The 23374-nt window shown below is 45.9% G+C and overlaps 1 protein-coding gene across 1 annotated transcript in view; it reads left to right on the top strand.

Annotated features, from left to right (window-relative positions):
• Window positions 1-23374, top strand: part of LOC134909267 (uncharacterized) — a 113921-nt gene that overhangs the window by 65186 nt on the left and 25361 nt on the right. The window lies entirely within an intron of this gene.

Raw genomic sequence — 23374 nt, 5'->3', positions numbered from 1 at the left:
AGGAGGAAACACATACACTGACTGGAACACCCACGGTGTTACCAGAGCGTCCACAGCTATTGCCTGAGGGTCTCTTGACCTGGCGCAATACCTGTCCAGTTTTTTGTTGAGGCGGGACGCCATCATATCCACCTTTGGTTTTTCCCAACGGTTCACAATCATGTGGAAGACTTCTGGATGAAGTCCCCACTCTCCCGGGTGTAGATCGTGTCTGCTGAGGAAGTCCGCTTCCCAGTTGTCCACTCCCGGAATGAACACTGCTGACAGTGCTATCACATGATCTTCCGCCCAGCGAAGAATCCTTGCAGCTTCTGCCATTGCCCTCCTGCTTCTTGTGCCGCCCTGTCTGTTTACGTGGGCGACTGCCGTGATGTTGTCCGACTGGATCAACACCGGCTGACCCTGAAGCAGGGGTTTTGCCAGGCTTAGAGCATTGTAAATCGCTCTTAGCTCCAGTATATTTATGTGAAGAGACATCTCCAGGCTTGACCACACTCCCTGGAAGTTTCTTCCCTGTGTGACCGCTCCCCAGCCTCTCAGACTGGCATCCGTGGTCACCAGGACCCAGTCCTGTATGCCGAATCTGCGGCCCTCTAACAGATGAGCACTCTGTAACCACCACAGAAGAGACATCCTTGTCCGTGGAGACAAAGTTATCCGCTGATGCATCTGCAGATGCGATCCGGACCATTTGTCCAGCAGATCCCACTGAAAAGTTCGTGCGTGGAATCTGCCGAATGGAATCGCTTCGTAAGAAGCCACCATTTTTCCCAGGACTCTTGTGCATTGATGCACAGACACTTTTCCTGGTTTTAGGAGGTTCCTGACAAGTTCGGATAACTCCCTGGCTTTCTCCTCCGGAAGAAACACCTTTTTCTGAACCGTGTCCAGAATCATTCCCAGGAACAGCAGACGTGTCGTCGGGGTCAATTGAGATTTTGGAAAATTCAGAATCCACCCGTGCTGTTGCAGCACTACTTGGGTTAGTGCTACTACGTCCCCCAGCTGTTCTCTGGACCTTGCCCTTATCAGGAGATCGTCCAAGTAAGGGATAATTAATACGCCTTTTCTTCGCAGAAGAAACATCATTTCGGCCATTACCTTGGTAAAGACCCGAGGTGCCGTGGACAATCCAAACGGCAGCGTCTGAAACTGATAATGACAGTTTTGCACCACGAACCTGAGGTACCCTTGATGTGAAGGGCAAATTGGGACATGCAGGTAAGCATCCTTGATGTCCAGGGACACCATAAAGTCCCCTTCTTCCAGATTCGCTATCACTGCTCTGAGTGACTCCATCTTGAACTTGAATTTTTGTATGTACAGGTTCAAAGATTTCAGATTTAGAATAGGTCTTACCGAGCCGTCCGGCTTCGGTACCACAAATAGTGTGGAATAATACCCCTTTCCCTGTTGTAGGAGGGGTACCTTGACTATCACCTGCTGAGAATACAGCTTGTGAATGGCTTCCAATACCGTCGCCCTGTCTGAGGAAGACGTTGGCAGAGCAGACTTTAGGAACCGGCGAGGGGGAGACTTCTCGAATTCCAACCTGTAACCCTGAGATACTACCTGCAGGATCCAGGGGTCCACCTGTGAGTGAGCCCACTGTGCGCTGAAATTCTTGAGTCGACCCCCCACCGCCCCTGAGTCCGCTTGTAAAGCCCCAACGTCATGCTGAGGGCTTTGCAGAAGCCGGGGAGGGCTTCTGCTCCTGGGAGGGAGCTGCTTGGTGCACTCTCTTACCCTTTCCTTTGCCTCGGGGCAGATATGACTGTCCTTTTGCCCTCTTGTTCTTATAGGAACGAAAGGACTGCGGCTGAAAAGACGGTGTCTTTTTCTGTTGGGAGGGGACCTGAGGTAAAAAGGTGGATTTCCCGGCTGTTGCCGTGGCCACCAAATCCGATAGACCGACCCCAAATAATTCCTCCCCTTTATACGGCAATACTTCCATATGCCGTTTGGAATCCGCATCACCTGACCACTGTCGCGTCCATAAACTTCTTCTGGCAGATATGGACATCGCACTTACTCTCGATGCCAGAGTGCAAATATCCCTCTGAGCATCTCGCATATAAAGAAAAGCATCTTTTAATTGCTCTATAGTCAATAAAATACTGTCCCTATCCAGGGTATCAATATTTTCAGTCAGGGAATCCGACCAAACCACCCCAGCACTGCACATCCATGCAGAGGCGATGGCTGGTCGCAGTATAACACCAGTATGAGTGTATATACTTTTCAGGGTAGTTTCCAGCCTCCTATCAGCTGGATCCTTGAGGGCGGCCGTTTCAGGAGACGGTAACGCCACTTGTTTTGATAAGCGTGTGAGTGCCTTATCCACCCTAGGGGGTGTTTCCCAGCGCGCCCTAACCTCTGGCGGGAAAGGATATAATGCCAATAACTTCTTTGAAATTAGCAGTTTTCTATCGGGGTTAACCCACGCTTCATCACACACTTCATTCAATTCCTCTGATTCAGGAAAAACTACAGGTAGTTTTTTCAGACCCCACATAATACCCCTTTTTGTGGTACTTGCAGTATCAGAGATATGCAAAGCCTCCTTCATTGCCGTGATCATATAACGTGTGGCCCTACTGGAAAATACGTTTGTTTCTTCACCGTCGACACTAGATTCGGTGTCCGTGTCTGGGTCTGTGTCGACCGACTGAGGTAAAGGGCGTTTTACAGCCCCTGGCGGTGTCTGAGACGCCTGGACAGGTACTAACTGGTTTGCCGGCCGTCTCATGTCGTTGATAAAGCTAAATATTTATCTTATATAAAACCCTTTATGAGGTCTAAGAACACTGTACGCTATTTACGTATGGAGTACCGTAAGGGTACGCTCGTTGCGTAACAATCGCTTAGCCGTGGTCGAGACGCTCAAGCGTCACGTTCGCTCACGGCCAAGAGATCACAGGCAGGCACGCTATTGGCTGCCGACTAACGTAATGGTTCACTATAACGTAACGGACGCTGTATCGGGAGCGGGCTGCTCGAGCGATACAGACGCTCACGAGAATACGCTGTTGGTATCGGGCACACTTATAGGTGAGCGACTACCGTAATGCTACGCTATCAGCGTAGCGGACGCTCGAGACCACGAGGAGATCACGAGCGGCGCAGACGCTCACAATGTTAAACCTTTATATCTAAACCATAAACAATGTAATATGCTGTAAAACCTTAGTGTAGAGATAGGGTGTAGATGCAACACAGTGTAACCTTATTAACTTAAAAGCTGTTTGAGCGTCACCGACGCTCTGAGAATATTTAACACTAAAAGAAATACACAGATACCGTGCTTAGGGTCCGACGCCTAATATATATATTATGAATGTTATACTTGCAAAAGAATTAATACAATACAAGTCATACACTACAATATAACATAGACTACCTAACCAGATAACTACACATGAAATACAATACAATACTATTACGTTTAAGAGACTACGAGAGAAAAAGGAGAAGAGAGAGAGAGAGAGATATGGCCCATAACAACAAGAAAGACAATATGATTGCGGAGAAAACTTACGCACAAAGGAAACGATCGCATGCGCCTCTGGACATCCAGCTCCCGATTTTCAGCAATGATAACCGTTGAAGAGTGAGAGCTGGATGTGATCGGCTTGTCTATTTATGCCCCACACACAATACAATTCAATGGTCCCTACAATCTCATTGTTCATTGGACACAGGAATTCCTCCTCGCATTATAACAAAAGGTCATAGGTTGATTCATACAGGTGGGCTGTGACTATTTCCAACAGCTCAGGTGGGAGGGAAACTGGGTTTCCCGCCGCATGGATAATTAAGTGCAAATAATAGTAAATGGACATAAACTTCTTATGTCCATAATTATTCGCACGAGCGATTAATCCGCTTCAAACCAACACCGGAATATTGCTATTTAGATACTCTTCCGATGGATACTAAACACCACTGTATTACTCCTGTCTGACCCTTCGTATCAAACAAAGGGGGATTTCTCTGTTCATGAACATTCTACATTAACCAAACTTTCAGATTCTATCAAAGGGACCATGATCTACAAAATACATTATATAGTGGAAATATGTAACGATTGAGTCGCACGCTACGAACACATGAACTCTACCGTAAATGCACATACCGCGCGCCCGCGGGTGCCCGCAACAGCGAGTATGCGCACGCACGGGAGAGCGCACGCATGCGCAGCGCAGACCTGTGTGAGGTGCAAATATGGCAGTGTGCATAGAGATATTTTTCTGACTTTGACAGTCCACCCTTTGGCAGTCAACAATAACTGCCACTTCCTAAAACATTTCAAAACGAGAAAAATATATGTCAGGGGTTAATATATTTACATGGTTGGGTAGGGGAGGAGAGGAGAAGGTAGGAAAAGGGTATGACCTAGTGTGATAGCAGAAGCATGTGTGTATGAATCCGTGCTTGGGGGTCATGTATCATCGTGCCGTACGTGTTTTAAATCAAGCTTCGAGGTATTGCGAAGTATACATTTGAATTCCTTCTTATCCCGCGGTACGGGTCTGTGGATGGGCTGTCAAACTTTACCGAGCTCTTTTCGGCTGTGGTTGTAACAAAATGGGGAGCACATTTTAGTTGATGATACATGAATGGGGGAATATGTGATTGCTGATATCTGTGCCTGTATTCCTTATACTATGTGTGTAATTACCTGAAGGTTGTAGAGATGAAGAAAAGACATAATTACGGTAAATGCAGTGGTATTCTATGTCAGGTAAATGAACATTTGTCGGTTGAAGTCTTGTTCGGTGTCTGTTGAATGCAGTCTTCTTTGTGCTTTTGCCCATAAGGTGCGAGCAAAAGCTTTGTCAATGTCCATAGATTTACAAAAGTGTTGGGCTAGCGTAATTTTAAAATTTCTAGGGAAACTGGGGATCTATGGCAAAGTTCATCAAAAATCTGTGTATCAGGTTGTCAAAACTTCTTTAATCCATCTGTTGTCTGTATATCGGCTCATCAAATTCCTCGTCCAAGTGGGTCTTTTTATCTTGGAGAAAACGGAAAAACAGGTGAAAGAAACGGACCGTAGAAATCGCATTTTCATCACATCATTGTTTCTACATTTGGGTCATAAATCAAATCCATTGGGATTACAATTTCCTCACTCCTTAAACTCATCACCCTGGTACTTTGTTTGCACTTCGTTAAAGCCTGACCGCATCTAAATATCAAGCCAATCGTTATGATAACACCTAAGATACATAGGAGAAACTTCCCAACATCCATTATGACTCCTTGAGCCCATTCTCCTAAACCAGTGAACCAATTTCGCGGGTTCAACCATGACACCCAACCAGTCAGCTCATTACTCACAGCAGCAAGGGTGAGATTGTGTCTCCTGCGAAATTCCCACTTCAGTTGGAGAATATCGTCCATCTTTTGGTCTATGACCTCGACCGGGTCCTCGGTACTATTTGTAATATATGTGCAACATTTCACGCCGTACTGCGTTGCCAGTGTGACACAATATCCGCCTGTTACTGCCGTGAGATAATTGAGAATCATTCTATGCTGAACTAGTTCTGTTTTATAAGCTTGAAGTTCTCTTCCAGTATACCTAAACGTGTCATCATACATTTCTGTGATATTGTCTAACAAATTTGCGAGCGCAGATATGTATTTATAATTCAACACTCCTCTGGCGGTGCGAGTGATGTCTAACGCGATTAGAAACTGAATCCCGGTGGATTCATGGATCATGTCAGAGGCCGGATGCTCTGTTCTTTCTATCAGGTGCCGTTTAACTACGTGCTCATAATGGGTGTGAGTATAAGGAGCTTGGGCAACACGGTGTATATCTTTCATTTTGGCATGTGATACAGTCATTACTTCAGGCAGTACTTTTCCAATATAACACAATCCTTCAGAGTTTGGGGCAAGCCACTTATACGTCTTCCTCCCGCATATGAAATACGCATCATCGGGGAGAACATATGGGACGGAGTAGGACATAACCATATTACACATCTTCCATGTGAAATCTCCTAACCCTAATTCTCCCATCTGTCTAGTACACGTATCAGCTTGTACGATATGTGCACAGTATCCTGGTGATACCTCTCCAACTCTCGTAATCCTATTTCCTAGGGTATACCTATATCGGAAAGATTTTCCTCTACTGGCTATGTGGCGTATAAGCTCTGTATCTGTCGGCATTCTATCTGCTCTATATGAAAAGGTCATGGTTTGGTTACTCCATGACACTTCCCAATTTCCCGGCTTTCGGGGATTGGAAATGTTAAAACATATTAGGGATCTATCCACATGATATTGGTGGAGCTTCAAACTAGGAGGACTGGAGATATTAAACCTCCTGTCCACCGGCCTCCCACCACTTAGCTCAAGTACCTCCCCTATCGTTAAAGGAAATGGTACTAGTCCTGATTTGCTATGACCTTGAGGTACTTGAGAGCATACCCAACAATCTGTTTGATTTAACACACACTACCCACTAAGGAGTGATAGTCACTCAATGGATGCCGGTCCATGTGGATATTAAAACTGGATTGGCATTTCTTGATGCACCCATCCTTAACTACATTGTCACAGAGCCTACAGATACAGTTTTCTTTTCAGCTAACAATGTTTACAAATAACATGGCTGCTAGATCGTTTCCGGTACTCGCCTTTTGCTTGGTGGTTGTGTTGCTATTGGAAATTTACACCTCCGTCTCAGTCATCGGAACCTTTCTGGATCCTTTCTCGACCTCACTGGTACTCTCGCCGGAACAGACTGCTCTGGTCAACATCATGGTCAACAGGAAAATCCATATCACAGTCTCTTGGGGCAAGTCCATCTTACAGGAGGAGAAAAGAAGAAATTTGTAATGGGGGTACAGGAAAACAGTTTGAGGGGGAGAGAAACTTGTTACGATAATTAAGTTCTCTAGTCTTGTTGTTCTTCTTGTCTTGCTGTCATCTCAAAGGTGCTGTCTCTCAGTCTTCCAAGCGAACATTCCGGTGATGCAATATTCCTTCCAAACCAGCGATCTTTCTGTAAGGAGCAAAAATCTTGCATTACCATTTGCCTAACTGAGGTGTGACATACCATCTTTAAAACATAAAAACATGGGTGAGAAGAGGGAGAGGAAAAAAAAAACAACGAGAGAGAGAGAACCGTTCACATATGTATATACATATATATATATATATATATATATATATATATATATATATATATATATATATCTATCATAACACATCAATAAACAACAGAGAAAAAAAACATTTTTCAAACGTAAACATTTTCTAAAACATTGTCAGATCATCAGGCTGTCATATCTACATGTCCAATGGTTTCCTTGCGCAGTCCCTCCCCCCAGCACTTCCATATTCCACTGTCTGTATCTGGCCAGAATACATTGATGCGAATAGGTCATGCTGGGGTTTGGTAGACTTCTGCAAAGACCAAGTATATATGCAATGTTTGAATCCTACCAATAATCGTCAGAGATGGGGAGAGAGAAAAAGAAACATTTCACAGATACATTTACAACGTTTCACCCGGTCATTCCTGTGTCTTCAGGGAATGGCTTCCCAATTTATTAACTATAACCCCAGGCTTACCATCAGTCCTAATGATCACCTTTCCTGATTGCACATTATGGGTGTGGCTCAAAATTCTTCCTATATGATCCCTGTTTATAATTGTGTGTGTTTTAATTTTGCTCATTTCTTGGTCTAGGGGGTCTGACTTTATGTGGGTTATTACAGTTGCTGGCATAATGCCCTTCTCTTCTACAATGATAACAAACCCTGGGTTTCCTCCAAGTGTCAATGACCTGAGGTCTTGGTTGATTCGATGCCTCCTCAAACGCTCGGATGCTCATCGCCATCAACCGTTTTCCCTGTGCTTCCCTGATTCCTTGGATACCATGATTATGTCGTTGTCTAGGGGGCTGATGTGACTTTTGTCTACTTCCTGATCTACAATCTCTTGCAAAATGACCTTCCTTCTGGCAATTATAACACCTTGTCACCTTTGGCTTAACCACAGGGATCTGAGGCTTCTTTGTTTCCCTGTGCTTGATGATGCTTTGCTCATGCCCAACAGCAGAGTCCCTTAATGCAGTTACTGATTTATCTCTCCAGTATGGATTGGTGATCTGTATCTTTGCTCTCAACACTTCCCTTAAACCATCCATTAGCACAGATACTGCTACTTCTCTGTGCGGTGCACTTGTTTTGATGTCTGTGATCCCAGTGTTCCTAGCCATTACTTGCAGTGCTCGATTGAAATAATTGGAAATACTTTCCCCTTTGTTTTGTCTTATGGAGAAGATTTTGTTCCACTCGACAATGGCTGGGAAATATATTTCTAACTGTCGGTTGATCTGCTTAATACATTCCTGATTGTGTTCCTCTGTACAAGGTACCTCCGTGTCTAATTTACAATCAGCAATAAATTTCGCAGGGTCAACACTGGAGGGCAAACATGCCCTCAGCACTGTCCGCCACTCTTTGTTGGTGGGTTCTGTGGAGTTTCCTAGTTCTTTAATGAAATTTTGACATGCGACTAGATTTTTCCTAGGATCAGGAAATTCAGACATAATTGATCTCAATTCGGTCCGGGACCAGGGACAGCGCATTGCACTGTCCTTGGCGGGAATGGTTCCCTGATCGTCAGTCTTCCCATTGGGGGCTGTGATCACCCTGACAGGACTAAACTCAATTACATCACCTTGTTTTGGTCTTACAATATGGGGTACATTTGTTTGTGCGTGATATAAAACATTGTACGTACCTGTGGACACGACCTCACCTGACCCTCCGTTAGGGGGTTTGATTATTGCCTTTACCGATTTGGTCGCGTCCACCTGGATGTCTTGTGTGATGGCTGCTGGAAGAGGTGCCGACATCGTGTTGGGTTCACTTTCTTGCTCGTATTCCTGAGGGAAGTTTGACATGGGGTGCAACTTGCACGGGTTAACAGTTGTACATTTAACAGCATTACAATTATCATTGTTATGTTTATTACACTTATTCTTATCATCTATACTACAGTTGCTAAGTGCGTTTTTATTGTTCAACATTGTGCCTTTCTCCGCAACCATAATTCTCTCCATTGCCATGTCTCTCCTCCCAAGATGAGAGTCAGATATGTCAGTTAACTCTCTTTGCATTTCACTTTCCTGTTGCCATAATTTTAAACAATCATAATGTTTGATCCGTCTCTTTGCTGGTTTAATAAGATCTATCCTTCTCCTTAAATTCATTAACACTTCTGGGCTGAAGCTACCTATTCTTGGGAATTTCTCCCCGTCATGCATTGTCATTCTTTCCCATTCATCACATAAAATTTCTGTGTGCCTTCCGTATTTTTCACACATTACGTACCTTGCCGACCCGACTGGTCGGTTTACAGAATCAACCTGAACCGAGGTTGATCGCCCCCTTCTTGAACAACTGGCCCCCATAATTTGCAGGTGTTGCTAACCCTTAAAAAAACCAAAATATTCAAAGATAGGTTGACGGTGAAGTTTACCGAGCACCTCACTCACTCGCCCACGCCGACCAATATGCCCACACACTGATATAGTGCTGGCGTACTCGACCCAGGGCCCCTATTAACCTGAGTTTACTGGAACATGTGGGTGTGATCCGAAGAGCATTAACCCTTTCCAGTAAAGGTGGGGTTGTCGGATAATTCCTGAGTGACCAGAGAATTTCCCTTTTTGGTTAAAATAAAAAATTACACAAATCACGTTAGAATGTACAAATAGCGTTTATGACCCGGTTTGTACACAAATGGTACTGGTCAGGTTACTAACTAATGCACACAATTACGTGCGGTACAATCGTTCAGTACATAAGCAACTAATCTTATGTACGGAGCGACCAGTGGAATCGACATTCAGCAGCTGCGAATTCCTTCAGCCTGAGCTTTGTTTTCCTATATGGGTGTCGCACCAACCCTTCTTTGGTGTTGTGCCTTGTTTCTATAGCGGACTTCCTTGTCTGCTGTACCTGGACCTCCTGGTCTGTTATGCGACCTCCTGGTCTGACCTCCTGGTCTGTTACAGTATGACCTCCTGGTCTGCTACACTCTAATGCTCAAATTTTATATATGTTTAACCAGAGATGCCTCCCTAGCCACCATGTATGTCACTTACACGTATGTACCTTCACGAGAACTCGATGATTTCTGTGGTTCAATCCCCAAAATTGTAAAACTTAAAAACACTCACTCATCACATACACACTTTTGTTTCTATTTCTATTTCTGCGCAGAAATTTTTCTTTAGACCAGATGTGTTGTAAATTTGGAGAAGGATCTGTTAATTTAAATTTCGGATTTAAAATAGATTTGCGCTACTTATCGCCTGATGCGCTATTTATCACTTGTTGCGTTACTTATCGCCTGTTGCGTTACTTATCGCCTGTTGCGTTACTTATCGCGCCTGTTGCGCTATTTAAAAATCAACACTATCGTGTGACTTGAGTTACGTGGGCGTACCCAGACGCTCCGTTGCGTAATTTACGCTGCGTGCGTCGGCCTTTGCGTACGCGAGTCTCAGTCCTTTGTTAGAGACACGTGTACACAAAACCAATGTCCAACGTAACACAACTAACACGTTTTATCAATGTAGATGATCCTCGATCGTCTACCGCGCAACACACCAATCTCTCCTTTTACCTTTAGGTAGAGCTGTGTGTGCTTTACACTTTATCCCTTAACGCATTACTTTTACACTTTAACTATGAAATAGCGACAAATCTCTCTTAGCACGTTTTATCAATTATAAAATGGCAAACAGGAGAGTGATATATGAAAATACACGAATGAAAAAGAAATGCAGATATGTGCGTGTGTACGCAAGACAGAAATAAACAGTTTTAAAAGACACTAGCGTGTTGTTCTTACCTCCGGTTCCGGATTCCTTCAGCACCCTTTACTACGCGAAGCAGACGCTTATCCAAACAGCACTACGAGGACTATGACCTCCCGCCCTTTGCTGCTGGATAATGTCTGCTGAAATTACCTAGCAGAGATATGTGAAGGACAGGATGAGCCGCCAATTGATAAAGCTAAATATTTATCTTATATAAAACCCTTTATGAGGTCTAAGAACACTGTACGCTATTTACGTATGGAGTACCGTAAGGGTACGCTCGTTGCGTAACAATCGCTTAGCCGTGGTCGAGACGCTCAAGCGTCACGTTCGCTCACGGCCAAGAGATCACAGGCAGGCACGCTATTGGCTGCCGACTAACGTAATGGTTCACTATAACGTAACGGACGCTGTATCGGGAGCGGGCTGCTCGAGCGATACAGACGCTCACGAGAATACGCTGTTGGTATCGGGCACACTTATAGGTGAGCGACTACCGTAATGCTACGCTATCAGCGTAGCGGACGCTCGAGACCACGAGGAGATCACGAGCGGCGCAGACGCTCACAATGTTAAACCTTTATATCTAAACCATAAACAATGTAATATGCTGTAAAACCTTAGTGTAGAGATAGGGTGTAGATGCAACACAGTGTAACCTTATTAACTTAAAAGCTGTTTGAGCGTCACCGACGCTCTGAGAATATTTAACACTAAAAGAAATACACAGATACCGTGCTTAGGGTCCAACGCCTAATATATATATTATGAATGTTATACTTGCAAAAGAATTAATACAATACAAGTCATACACTACAATATAACATAGACTACCTAACCAGATAACTACACATGAAATACGATACAATACTATTACGTTTAAGAGACTACGAGAGAAAAAGGAGAAGAGAGAGAGAGAGAGATATGGCCCATAACAACAAGAAAGACAATATGATTGCGGAGAAAACTTACGCACAAAGGAAACGATCGCATGCGCCTCTGGACATCCAGCTCCCGATTTTCAGCAATGATAACCGTTGAAGAGTGAGAGCTGGATGTGATCGGCTTGTCTATTTATGCCCCACACACAATACAATTCAATGGTCCCTACAATCTCATTGTTCATTGGACACAGGAATTCCTCCTCGCATTATAACAAAAGGTCATAGGTTGATTCATACAGGTGGGCTGTGACTATTTCCAACAGCTCAGGTGGGAGGGAAACTGGGTTTCCCGCCGCATGGATAATTAAGTGCAAATAATAGTAAATGGACAAACTTCTTATGTCCATAATTATTCGCACGAGCGATTAATCCACTTCAAACCAACACCGGAATATTGCTATTTAGATACTCTTCCGATGGATACTAAACACCACTGTATTACTCCTGTCTGACCCTTCGTATCAAACAAAGGGGGATTTCTCTGTTCATGAACATTCTACATTAACCAAACTTTCAGATTCTATCAAAGGGACCATGATCTACAAAATACATTATATAGTGGAAATATGTAACGATTGAGTCGCACGCTACGAACACATGAACTCTACCGTAAATGCACATACCGCGCGCCCGCGGGTGCCCGCAACAGCGAGTATGCGCACGCACGGGAGAGCGCACGCATGCGCAGCGCAGACCTGTGTGAGGTGCAAATATGGCAGTGTGCATAGAGATATTTTTCTGACTTTGACATCGTCAACTGATTTTTGTAACGTGCTGACATTATCACGTAATTCCATAAACAAAGCCATCCATTCCGGTGTCGACTCCCTAGGGGGTGACATCACCATTACCGGCAATTGCTCCGCCTCCACACCAACATCGTCCTCATACATGTCGACACACACGTACCGACACACAGCAGACACACAGGGAATGCTCTTATCGAAGACAGGACCCCACTAGCCCTTTGGGGAGACAGAGGGAGAGTTTGCCAGCACACACCCAAGCGCTATAAATATATAGGAACAACCCTACAGAAGTGTTGTTTCCTTTATAGCAGCTTAATATATCAATATCGCCAAAAAAGTGCCCCCCCTCTCTGTTTTTTTACCCTGTTTCTGTAGTGCAGTGCAGGGGAGAGTCCTGGGAGCCTTCCTCGCAGCGGAGCTGTGCAGGAAAATGGCGCTGTGTGCTGAGGAGATAGGCCCCGCCCCCTATTTCGGCGGGCTCTTCTCCCGATGTTTGTGAGACCTGGCAGGGGTTAAATACATCCATATAGCCCCAGGGGCTATATGTGATGTATTTTTAGCCAGAACAAGGTATTATCATTGCTGCCCAGGGCGCCCCCCCCCAGCGCCCTGCACCCTCAGTGACCGCTGGTGTGAAGTGTGCTGACAACAATGGTGCACAGCTGCAGTGCTGTGCGCTACCTCATGAAGACTGAAAAGTCTTCTGCCGCCGGTTTCTGGACCTCTTCACTTTTCGGCATCTGCAAGGGGGTCGGCGGCGCGGCTCCGGGACCGGACTCCATGGCTGGGCCTGTGTTCGATCCCTCTGGAGCTAATGGTGTCCAGTAGCCTAAGAAGCCAATCCATCCTGCACGCAGGTGAGTTCACTTCTTCTCCCCTAAGTCCCTCGTTGCAGTGAGCCTGTTGCCAGCAGGACTCACTGAAAATAAAAAAACTAATAACTTTTTCTAAGCAGCTCTTTAGGAGAGCCACCTAGATTGCACCCTGCTCGGACGGGCACAAAAACCTAACTGAGGCTTGAAGGAGGGTCATAGGGGGAGGAGCCAGTGCACACCACCTAGTCCTAAAGCTTTTATTTTTGTGCCCTGTCTCCTGCGGAGCCGCTAATCCCCATGGTCCTGACGGAGTCCCAGCATCCACTAGGACGTCAGAGAAAGAGGGGTTAATCGGAACGGCAGTCAGCAACTTCAGTCAAAATTTTATACAAAATAATCGTGCATAGGAGACCACAAATAGGTTGAACCCGATGGACAATTGTATTTTTTCAACCTTAGATACTATGGCCCTCATTCCGAGTTGATCGGTCGCAAGGCGAATTTAGCAGAGTTACACACGCTAAGCCGCCGCCTACTGGGAGTGAATCTTAGCTTCTTAAAATTGCGACCGATGTATGCGCAATATTGCGATTACTAACTACTTAGCAGTTTCTGAGTAGCTCCAGACTTACTCTGCCTGTGCGATCAGTTCAGTGCTTGTCGTTCCTGGTTGACGTCACAAACACACCCAGCGTTCGCCCAGGCACTCCCACCGTTTCCCCGGCCACTCCTGCGTTTTTCCCGGAAACGGTAGCGTTTTCAGTCACACGCCCCTGAAACGCCGTGTTTCCGCCCAGTAACACCCATTTCCTGTCAATCACATTACGATCGCCGGAGCGAAGAAAAAGCCGTGAGTAAAAATACTTTCTTCATAGTAAAGTTACTTGGCGCAGTCGCAGTGCGAACATTGCGCATGCGTACTAAGCGGATTTTCACTGCGATGCGATGAAAAATACCGAGCGAACAACTCGGAATGAGGGCCTATGTTACTATGTTACTATGTTACAGTAATAGCCAGGCCACAGCCATCATCCTAGTGTTGTGAATAAACTGGTGGATACTAACTTCTGGGTGAGGTGCCTCCATTGCCCCCTCACCTGCAGAAACTCAGCTGGCCTGGTGCAGCAGGTTACACAGGGGCAATACAGTCATCAGTTATATAGTCAGCAGCACCTGGGGAGGGAGAGCAGGAACATATATGTACACTGCGTCTCACTACTGTAGCCACACACACATAGTCCTGCCCCCGCACTCACTACAGATGCCACACACACACACACCTGTCCCCGCACTCACTACAGATTATACACACACACTTGTCCCCGCACTCACTACAGATGCCGCACACACACCTGTCCCAACACTCACTACAGATGCCACACACACCTGTCCCTGCACTCACTAGATTACACACACACACCTGTCCCCACACTCACTACAGATTACACACACCTGTCCCCACACTCACTACAGATTACACACACCTGTCCCCGCACTCACTACAGATGTCACACACACCTGTCTCAGCACTCACTACAGATGCCACACACACCTGTCCCCGCACTCACTACAGATGCCATACACACACACCTGTTCCCGCACTCACTACAGATGCCTCACACACACACTCACACAGAGTCCTGTGCTCGCACTTACTACAGATTACACACACACTCCTGTCCTCGCACTCACTACAGATGCTACACACACCTGTCCCCGCACTCACTACAGATGCCACACACACCTGTCTCAGCACTCACTACAGGTTACACACACCTGTCCCCGCACTCACTACAGATGTCACACACACCTGTCTCAGCACTCACTACAGATGCCACACACACCTGTCCCCGCACTCACTACAGATGCCATACACACACAACTGTTCCCGCACTCACTACAGATGCCTCACACACACACACTCACACAGAGTCCTGTTCTCGCACTTACTACAGATTACACACCCCTGTCCTCGCACTCACTACAGATGCTACACACACCTGTCCCCGCACTCACTACAGATGCCACACACACCTGTCTCAGTACTCACTACAGATGCCACACACACCTGTCCCCGCACTCACAACAGATGCCACACACACTTGTCCCCGCAGTCACTACAGATGCCACACACACCTGTCCCCGCACTTACTACAGATGCCACACACACACTCACACACAGAGTCCTGTCCCCGCACTCACTACAGATGCCACACACACTGTCACACACAGTCCTGTCCCCACACTCAATATAGATGCCACACACACCTGTCCCCGCACTCACTACAGATGGCACACACACCTGTCCCAGCACTCACTACAGATGGCACACACGCCTGTCCCAGCACTCACTACAGATGCCACACACACACCTGTCCCCGCACTCACTACAGATGCCACACACACACACACACACACACACACACACACACACACACACTCACAGAGTCCTGTTCCCGCACTCACTACAGATGCCACACACACCTGTCCCAGCACTCACTACAGATGCCACACACACACACACACACACACACACACACACACACACACACACACACCTGTCCCTGCACTCACAACAGATGCCACACACACTCACACACAGAGTCCTGTCCCTGCACTCACTACAGATGCCACGCACACATGTCCCAGCACTCACTACAGATACCACATGCAAACACCTGTCCCAGCACTCACTACAGATGCCACACACAGACCTGTCCCAGCACTCACTACAGATGCCACCCACACACACACACACACATACAGAGTCCACATTCTGGCAACTACTCACCCCAGTCACTGTGCACGAGTGGCTGCTGCTGGCACTGCAGGTCCCCATTTCCCTCCTACCCTGCCATGCTGCTCAGCTCCGATGTCTGCCTTTCGTCACTTCCTGGATTGGTCACATGACCAATCCAAGCTGCCCATCAGAGCTCACACACGCCCCCACTGTGAGGCATGCCTCACATTTCTCTGTTCAATGCGGTCTGATTGGCCGCTGTGTAGCCCCACCCATCTGTACAGGCAGTGCCCGACAGTGTGTGAGAAAAGGCTGAGCTGCCGCTGCCTCATCTCTATCTCTCCCTGCAATTCCAGGAGCCTGGCAACACTGGTAAGTTTTATCTATAAAGATGATTGCATTAATACAAAGATGCTTATAAGTTATAAATATCTTCTTTGTGTTATGCCAATTATTTTTATAGTAAGAACTGTGAGTATGATAGGGAGCATGACAGGTGAGGCTCTGCCTCCATTGCCTCCCCTGACTGCACGTCCCTGATGCGCACTAACCTATCATGTTAGTAACTCATACTTTAGCTAATACATTCCTATGGATTAATTAAGTCAGATGAGAGTTCTATTTAAGATGGCATGTTGCCCATAGCACCCAAACAGATTACTGGTCTTCTGTTGTCTAAGGAGCAAGATACATGTGAAGTATAATCTTTGTGTTTCTATATGCAACCTCCCATGTTTTTGGGACTTAACACAAACATAAAAAAATGTGTATATTTAGCTACAATAAAACATTTGACCCACACCCACAACAATAAATACACAATTTGACAACAAAGTGTCTTGGTTAAAATTATTTTTACTATGCAAAAGAATATTACATCATGAAAAAAAATATTGTGACAAACATAACATGGCACAGCAACAAACACCTTCCTATGCACAAAATAGGTACCCAGTAGTGAAGTCCCCCCATCTACTGGCCATCAAACACAACAAGAGACTGGTCTCATTACCCTGGCTGAGGAAGATGTTGGGCAAATTGAGGTAGATTTTGCCCACCATACCCAAACCCAACTATCAAGGCCACAATGTGAAGAGGAAGGTGGGACAAGTTCACAGGCTAATACATCACAGGCTGGGAACAAAAAGAGAAGATGCCAAACAACATTCAGCAGGATGGAGTTTGACATTCTGGTCCCACAAGCAATTGATAAGCATTTTAGAACATAAACAACATGGGCGCTGGGCAATGTGTCCGCATCTGGAGAGAATTTTTTTCTTCTTCTTTTTTCGGCCAGCCTGAAGGGGATGTTGTACAGTGGTGGGTCTGTGCACTGACCTTCGAGGGCCCTGCCCAGTGGGAACTTCTTCCTGGGTAGGACCAGGTGTTGGAACCTCCCTGAGACTGTGGCCAAAGAGGCCAGCAATGGTCTGTATGCCTTGTGCAATTATGTTGTTGAGTTGGGGGACAGAGGAGTTGAGGTCGCACATGCCTTGGCGCACACAGGTGGTCAGGTCAGTGAGCCTGTAGGAAATCTCACGTACCTCCCGGATCATCTGGTCATGGAATTCGGTGTTTCTTACTCCATGACTGACTATCTCTGCCAGAATCTCCGGGCGAGTGCTTTGGTGGGGGATGACAGTGTGAGGCTGGGCTGGTGGTATTTCCTGCCCCACACTGGAGGTGTCAGTATTTCCCCCCTCCTCAGCCTCAGTGAGATGCCCCTCCTGTGCTGTGTTTTGCAAAAAATAGTAAAATTAAAATCATATTAGTACAAATGTTCCAATTTATACAGTAAACACTTGTCTATATATTTTTCAAACCTTATCTTCCAAGGCATGTGGACATTCCATGGCAGGTGTGTCGGTGTCCATTTCGGACACACCTGCCACCTCCTCATAGGACACACACAGCATCGCTAGCTCCTTCAGGTCTATAAACTCCACAGTCTCAGGGAGTGGCCCTCCCCCTGTGGACCTCAAAGCGTTCCAGTGCGCAGCCTTTTTCAGCTTTAGGCGTGACTTGAAGTCAGCCCAACTACATATATTTTGGTGTTTGGGTGAAAGGAGAAGAAATTAACCGTAAGTTAATGTGATGCAAACTTTTGGAGCACATGTCATAGTATTGGTTGCCATATGACCCTAAAGAAAACATTGTAGTCCCAGGTTTTCATTAAGGCCACCAGGGGATAGTGTTCCCAACTTAAAAATCCAACGGGACTCCTTCTGTAAAAGTAATCTATCCCTATTGCCACCCCTCAGCGAAATGGGGGTATGATCAATGAGGATAGCCCGAATGCTAGCCACCCCATGTTTAGCTGTCAAGCAGTGACGCGCAAAAGGCTGATCACTCGTGCCCTTCTCAAATGCTTTTTTGATGGCACTCCTATGAAGCGCCATCCTTTCTCTAAACTGTCGTATGGTCTTGCCTACATAGGCAAGACCACACGGACACGTGAGCAAATATATTACGTGAGTAGTAGTGCAGGTAAGGCGATGTCTAATAGGGATTTTATGACCTGTTTGAGGATGGTTAAACGTGGTGCCAGTTTGCAAAGTATTGCACGTGGCACAACCGAGACACCTATAGCACCCCATCTTAGGTCTAAGGAAATGGGCTTGGTTACATTTAGCCATATTGGTGACATCAAGGCGAACTATATGGTCCCCTATATTGTTACCCCTAGTATGACTGGGTAACAATCTAGTATTGGATAGATTACTCAAAGCAGTTTCTGTTTGTATAATGGGCCACAGTTGTTTGGCCTTGCTCACTATTCGTTTTGAACTCGTAGTGAATCTGCTCACCCATGGTAATCTGTCTGCTGCTTTTTTCTGGTCAGACCTGGGATTTAATAATTGTTGTCTAGGGATACGGAGGACTGCCGCCTTTGATTTTTCAAGTTCCCTAATGGGATACCCCCTTTGTGCAAATCTCAATAGCATTTCATTGAGGGCCCTATTGGTCTCCTGAGGGTCTGACGTAATACGCCGTACTCGCAAAAATTGCGAGTACGGTAACCCTTTCTTTAGTGCCAATGGATGGAAACTTTGATAATTCAAAAACGTATTTCTATCAGTGTTCTTAACAAAAAGTGAGGTACTAAGCTGACCAGAGTTAAGAGTAATGGAAACATCCAAGTAATTGATTTGCTTATCGTCAATCACATATGTAAATTTCACTACATGTTCAGATGCATTATGTTGCTCCCACAGCCTAGTTAGCTCCTCCCTAGAACCACCCCAACAGACCAGAAGATCATCGATGTAGCGCCTGTAGTAAATCACATGGGGCTTAACAGAAGGGTCAAGATAAAACATAGTATTTTCAAGATGGTACATGAAGGCATTGGCGTACGATGGGGCCACAGCGGACCCCATCGCACACCCAGATGACTGCAAATAAAAATCCCCATTAAAAATGAAGACTTCCGGTTCCGGCAGCGGCATGCACGGCTGCTGATTACTTCAGCTCCGCTGTCCGGGCCCCCTCACTACCGATTTCACGGCGCTAGCCGCCTCCATAACACTGCCAGCCACCACCGATTATTAGGGGAAGAGTCCGGTACATGGACAAGTATCTTACCGCCATGCCGTCCTCCAAGAACCGCGGAGCTAAGGACAAGGAGAAGCGCCGGGCGGATTCCAAGATGGCGCCGGACGTGCTCCTCTCCTGCCATCCTGCCTCAGCGTGTCCGCTCTCCCGGGATCGAAGCACAGCACTTCTCAGAGGGTGAGTCTCCCCCCCGCTCCCCTACATTATCAGATACAACAGACAGGGTGATCCCACATATGGACCGTCCTGTTACTTATGGGGATATGGTGCAGGCAGTTAGACTGGCTATTGATCCCCTTCTGAAAGCACAGACTGCTCAAATTAATCAGCAACTGGCATCACTCTCACAGAGAGTTCTAGATACCGAACATAGATTGGGGGAGAATTTTGCAGACGTCAGCTCTTTAAAACAACGAGTCTCTACACAAGCAAATGAAATACATCAGCTGCACAATAAGGTACAGGATTTGGAGAACCGTTCACGCAGGCAAAATCTAAGAATTGTAGGTCTACCTGAGGAGGTCAAAGGTCAAGCGCTCTTTGATTTTATCCGAATCACCTTGCCATCCTTGCTCAAAGTAGCTGACAGATGCCAGGATTTAATAATAGAAAGAGCACACAGACTGGGGCCGCAGCGCCAACAAGAGGGAGCGCGTCCACGCGCTGTTATTTTTAAAAGCCTTAATTATCTACACAAAGAATTGATTTGGACAGCATCATGCAGATGCAGAGATCTGACATGGAATGGAAACAAGATTCTCATTTTCCAGGACTACTCTGCGGAGTTATCCAAGGCGAGAAAGGATTTCGCTCCTATCTGCTCGCAACTAGTGCAAGACGGATGTAAATTTGCACTTCTTTACCCGGCACGCCTGCGTATCTATGATGGGTCATCCTTCTTGGACTTCCTAAGCCCAGCTGACGCAAAGGCTTATCTCCAGGAATATGCTGAGAATGCTCGCTCAAGATCACACATGTCTGAATGTGAATGAAATGTATGATTATGAGTTGTCTTCTTTCCGCAGATCACTGATCTACCATTAGATTTATGTTATCTGTGCAATTATTAATGCTTACCGTGCTAAGTTATATTGCCTGATGTGCACTTCGCTTATCTCCCCCCCCCCCCCCCTACCCCACCACCCCCCTCTATGACCTAAGGCTCTAATTAGGAGCCCAGTGCATTAGGTTGGCAGGCTCCACATGATGTTCACGTGAGGCGCCCCGGCCTAGGAGTGCACATGATATAGTGCTTCCGGTATAGGAGCACGGATCTTATCTTCTAACAATTTGTTGAGGAGAATTCCTCATTAGGAATGCTTATATGTAGGTTTGTTGGTTGGTTTTTTTTTTGTCCCCAGTTAGCCTCCCCCCCCCACCATCTCCCCCTCCCACACCTCTTACGCTGCCTGAAAATGTCCTTAGAATACTGCCTGTGGGGTTATATCACGTCACTCCTTTTTCTAGATGACACAGACACTTAAACTAGGCTGCTGGAATGTAGGTGGCATAAACTCGCCCCAAAAAAGGAAGCGCATTTTAATCTATCTCCGTAAATTACGCTTTGACCTAGTATATGTACAGGAAACCCACCTTACCCCACCTGAAACCCTGAAACTAAATATGCTAGGATGGGTGGTGCTCGCCTCGGCCTCCTATAATTCCAAAGCAAGAGGGGTGGCTATACTGGCGAGACGACACTTTTCTGTGGAGGTGTCTGATGTAATTTCGGACCCCCTTGGCAGATATGTCTCTTGCACTTTAAAGATTGAACATCAGCTATTTTATTGCATGAATGTATACGCTCCTAATATTTATATATATCATAACCATCCTAACTCCACGTCTACATATGTTTGTTTTGCTAGGAGGTGACTTTAACCTGATCTCTAACATACACCTAGATAGACAACAACCGCGCACTGGCAGAAGAAAACTGCCCACTCTGGGGGTCCCAGAATTAGCACGACAACTGCTACTACTAGATCTGTGGCGTATATTACACCCCACGGACAGAAATTTTACATGCCTATCTGCTGCCAAGCATACAATGTCACGTATTGACTATATATTAGTTTCCACCAAACTTATCAACCAAGCTCATAGCTGATATGGAGCCAATACATTTATCAGATCACGCATTGATCTGGATTCAAATCCAACTCTCACGGGATAAGGGCAGCTATATTAACTGGAGATGCCCATCCACATTGGCAACCTCCTCCAAGCTGAAGCAGGCGGTTCTAGATGCATGGGCTACTTATGACACACATAACGCAGACACTAAACAAACACACCCCATCATCTTCTGGCAGGCTTCCAAAGCTACTATAAGGGGTGAGATTATCTCACACTCTTCTACAATTAAAAAGCAATTAACTAAACAATATTTAGAAGCACACGATCTGGTCTCTAGGACGTTCCTCTCATTTGCAGCCAAACCCACCCCACAAAATAGATCCGCTTATCAAAAGGCCAAATTAATTCATGAACAGGTATTCATTAAGATGGAGATGTCTTACTCCTTTTCCAGAGACGCTAAATTCCACAAATTTGGAAATAAGTCGGGCAAGCTCCTATCAAACATGCTCCAGGGTACCCGCCCCCCCTCCATAATCCATCTGCTAAAAACAACTAGTGGTGGTCTTACCACGGATAATGCACAGATAGCGCAAGTATTACTTGACTATTATCAAAAACTATACTCGGCCCCGTACTCTGACACAGTCCAGGAAACTGAGTTTTGGGAAAACCTAGCACTGCCACAGTTAACTACAGATAAAAGCCTAACCCTGATTTCTGAGATATCACAGCAAGAAGTAAGGGACGGTATAGCACATCTTAAAAGGGGAAAAGCGCCAGGCCCAGATGGCCTCACGGCGTATTACTACAAATTACTGGCAGATCACATTGTACCAATTTTGACTAAAGTTTATAACACAATTCTCTTCACTAACGCACTTCCCATCTATTTTAACAGAGCACTCTTAAGACTACTGCCGAAACCAGGAAGGGACCTCTCCGATCCAGGTTCCTACCGTCCTATCTCACTCCTCAATTTAGATTATAAAATCATGACCAAGATCTTAGCAGATAGATTGAAACCCCTTTTACCGACCCTAATACACACCGACCAGACGGGCTTTATCCAAGGTAGGAATCCAGTTACCAATATCAGGAAGGTTTTGGCTGCGGTGAGTGATTCCCAGGGTGCCATGTCAAACTCAGGGAGAGCAATACTTTCTCTTGATGCAGAGAAAGCTTTTGACATGGTACACTGGGATCACCTATTCCGTTCCCTCTCCAAATTTGGCTTCCCAACACAATTTACACACTTCCTCCAAACCTTATATAGAGACTCAGCATCAAACATACTATGTAATGGCTCTCTATCAGGCCCTTTCCCCATTTTGAGGAGCACTAGACAGGGATGTCCCCTATCCCCCTTACTATTTGCGATTGCATTAGAACCCCTAGCAGTCGCCCTGAGACAATCCCCCCTCTACCAAGGCATATCGATAGGCTCGGCTGATCTTAGACTATCGCTCTTTGCGGACGATATGCTGCTCTTTCTATCACACCCAGAGCATTCAATCCCTACAGCCATCTCGATCATATCCAAATTTAGCTCCTTTTCGGGTTACAAAATAAATATTAACAAATCTGAATTATTAGTTCTAAGGGGCCCGCCACCTAGTTTACCTCAAAC

Source organism: Pseudophryne corroboree, chromosome 1, assembly GCF_028390025.1.
Source record: "Pseudophryne corroboree isolate aPseCor3 chromosome 1, aPseCor3.hap2, whole genome shotgun sequence".
NCBI classification, from domain to species: domain Eukaryota; kingdom Metazoa; phylum Chordata; class Amphibia; order Anura; family Myobatrachidae; genus Pseudophryne; species Pseudophryne corroboree.
The sequence above is the reverse complement of the archived record's forward strand: the minus strand, read 5'-3'. Positions and strand labels throughout refer to the sequence as shown.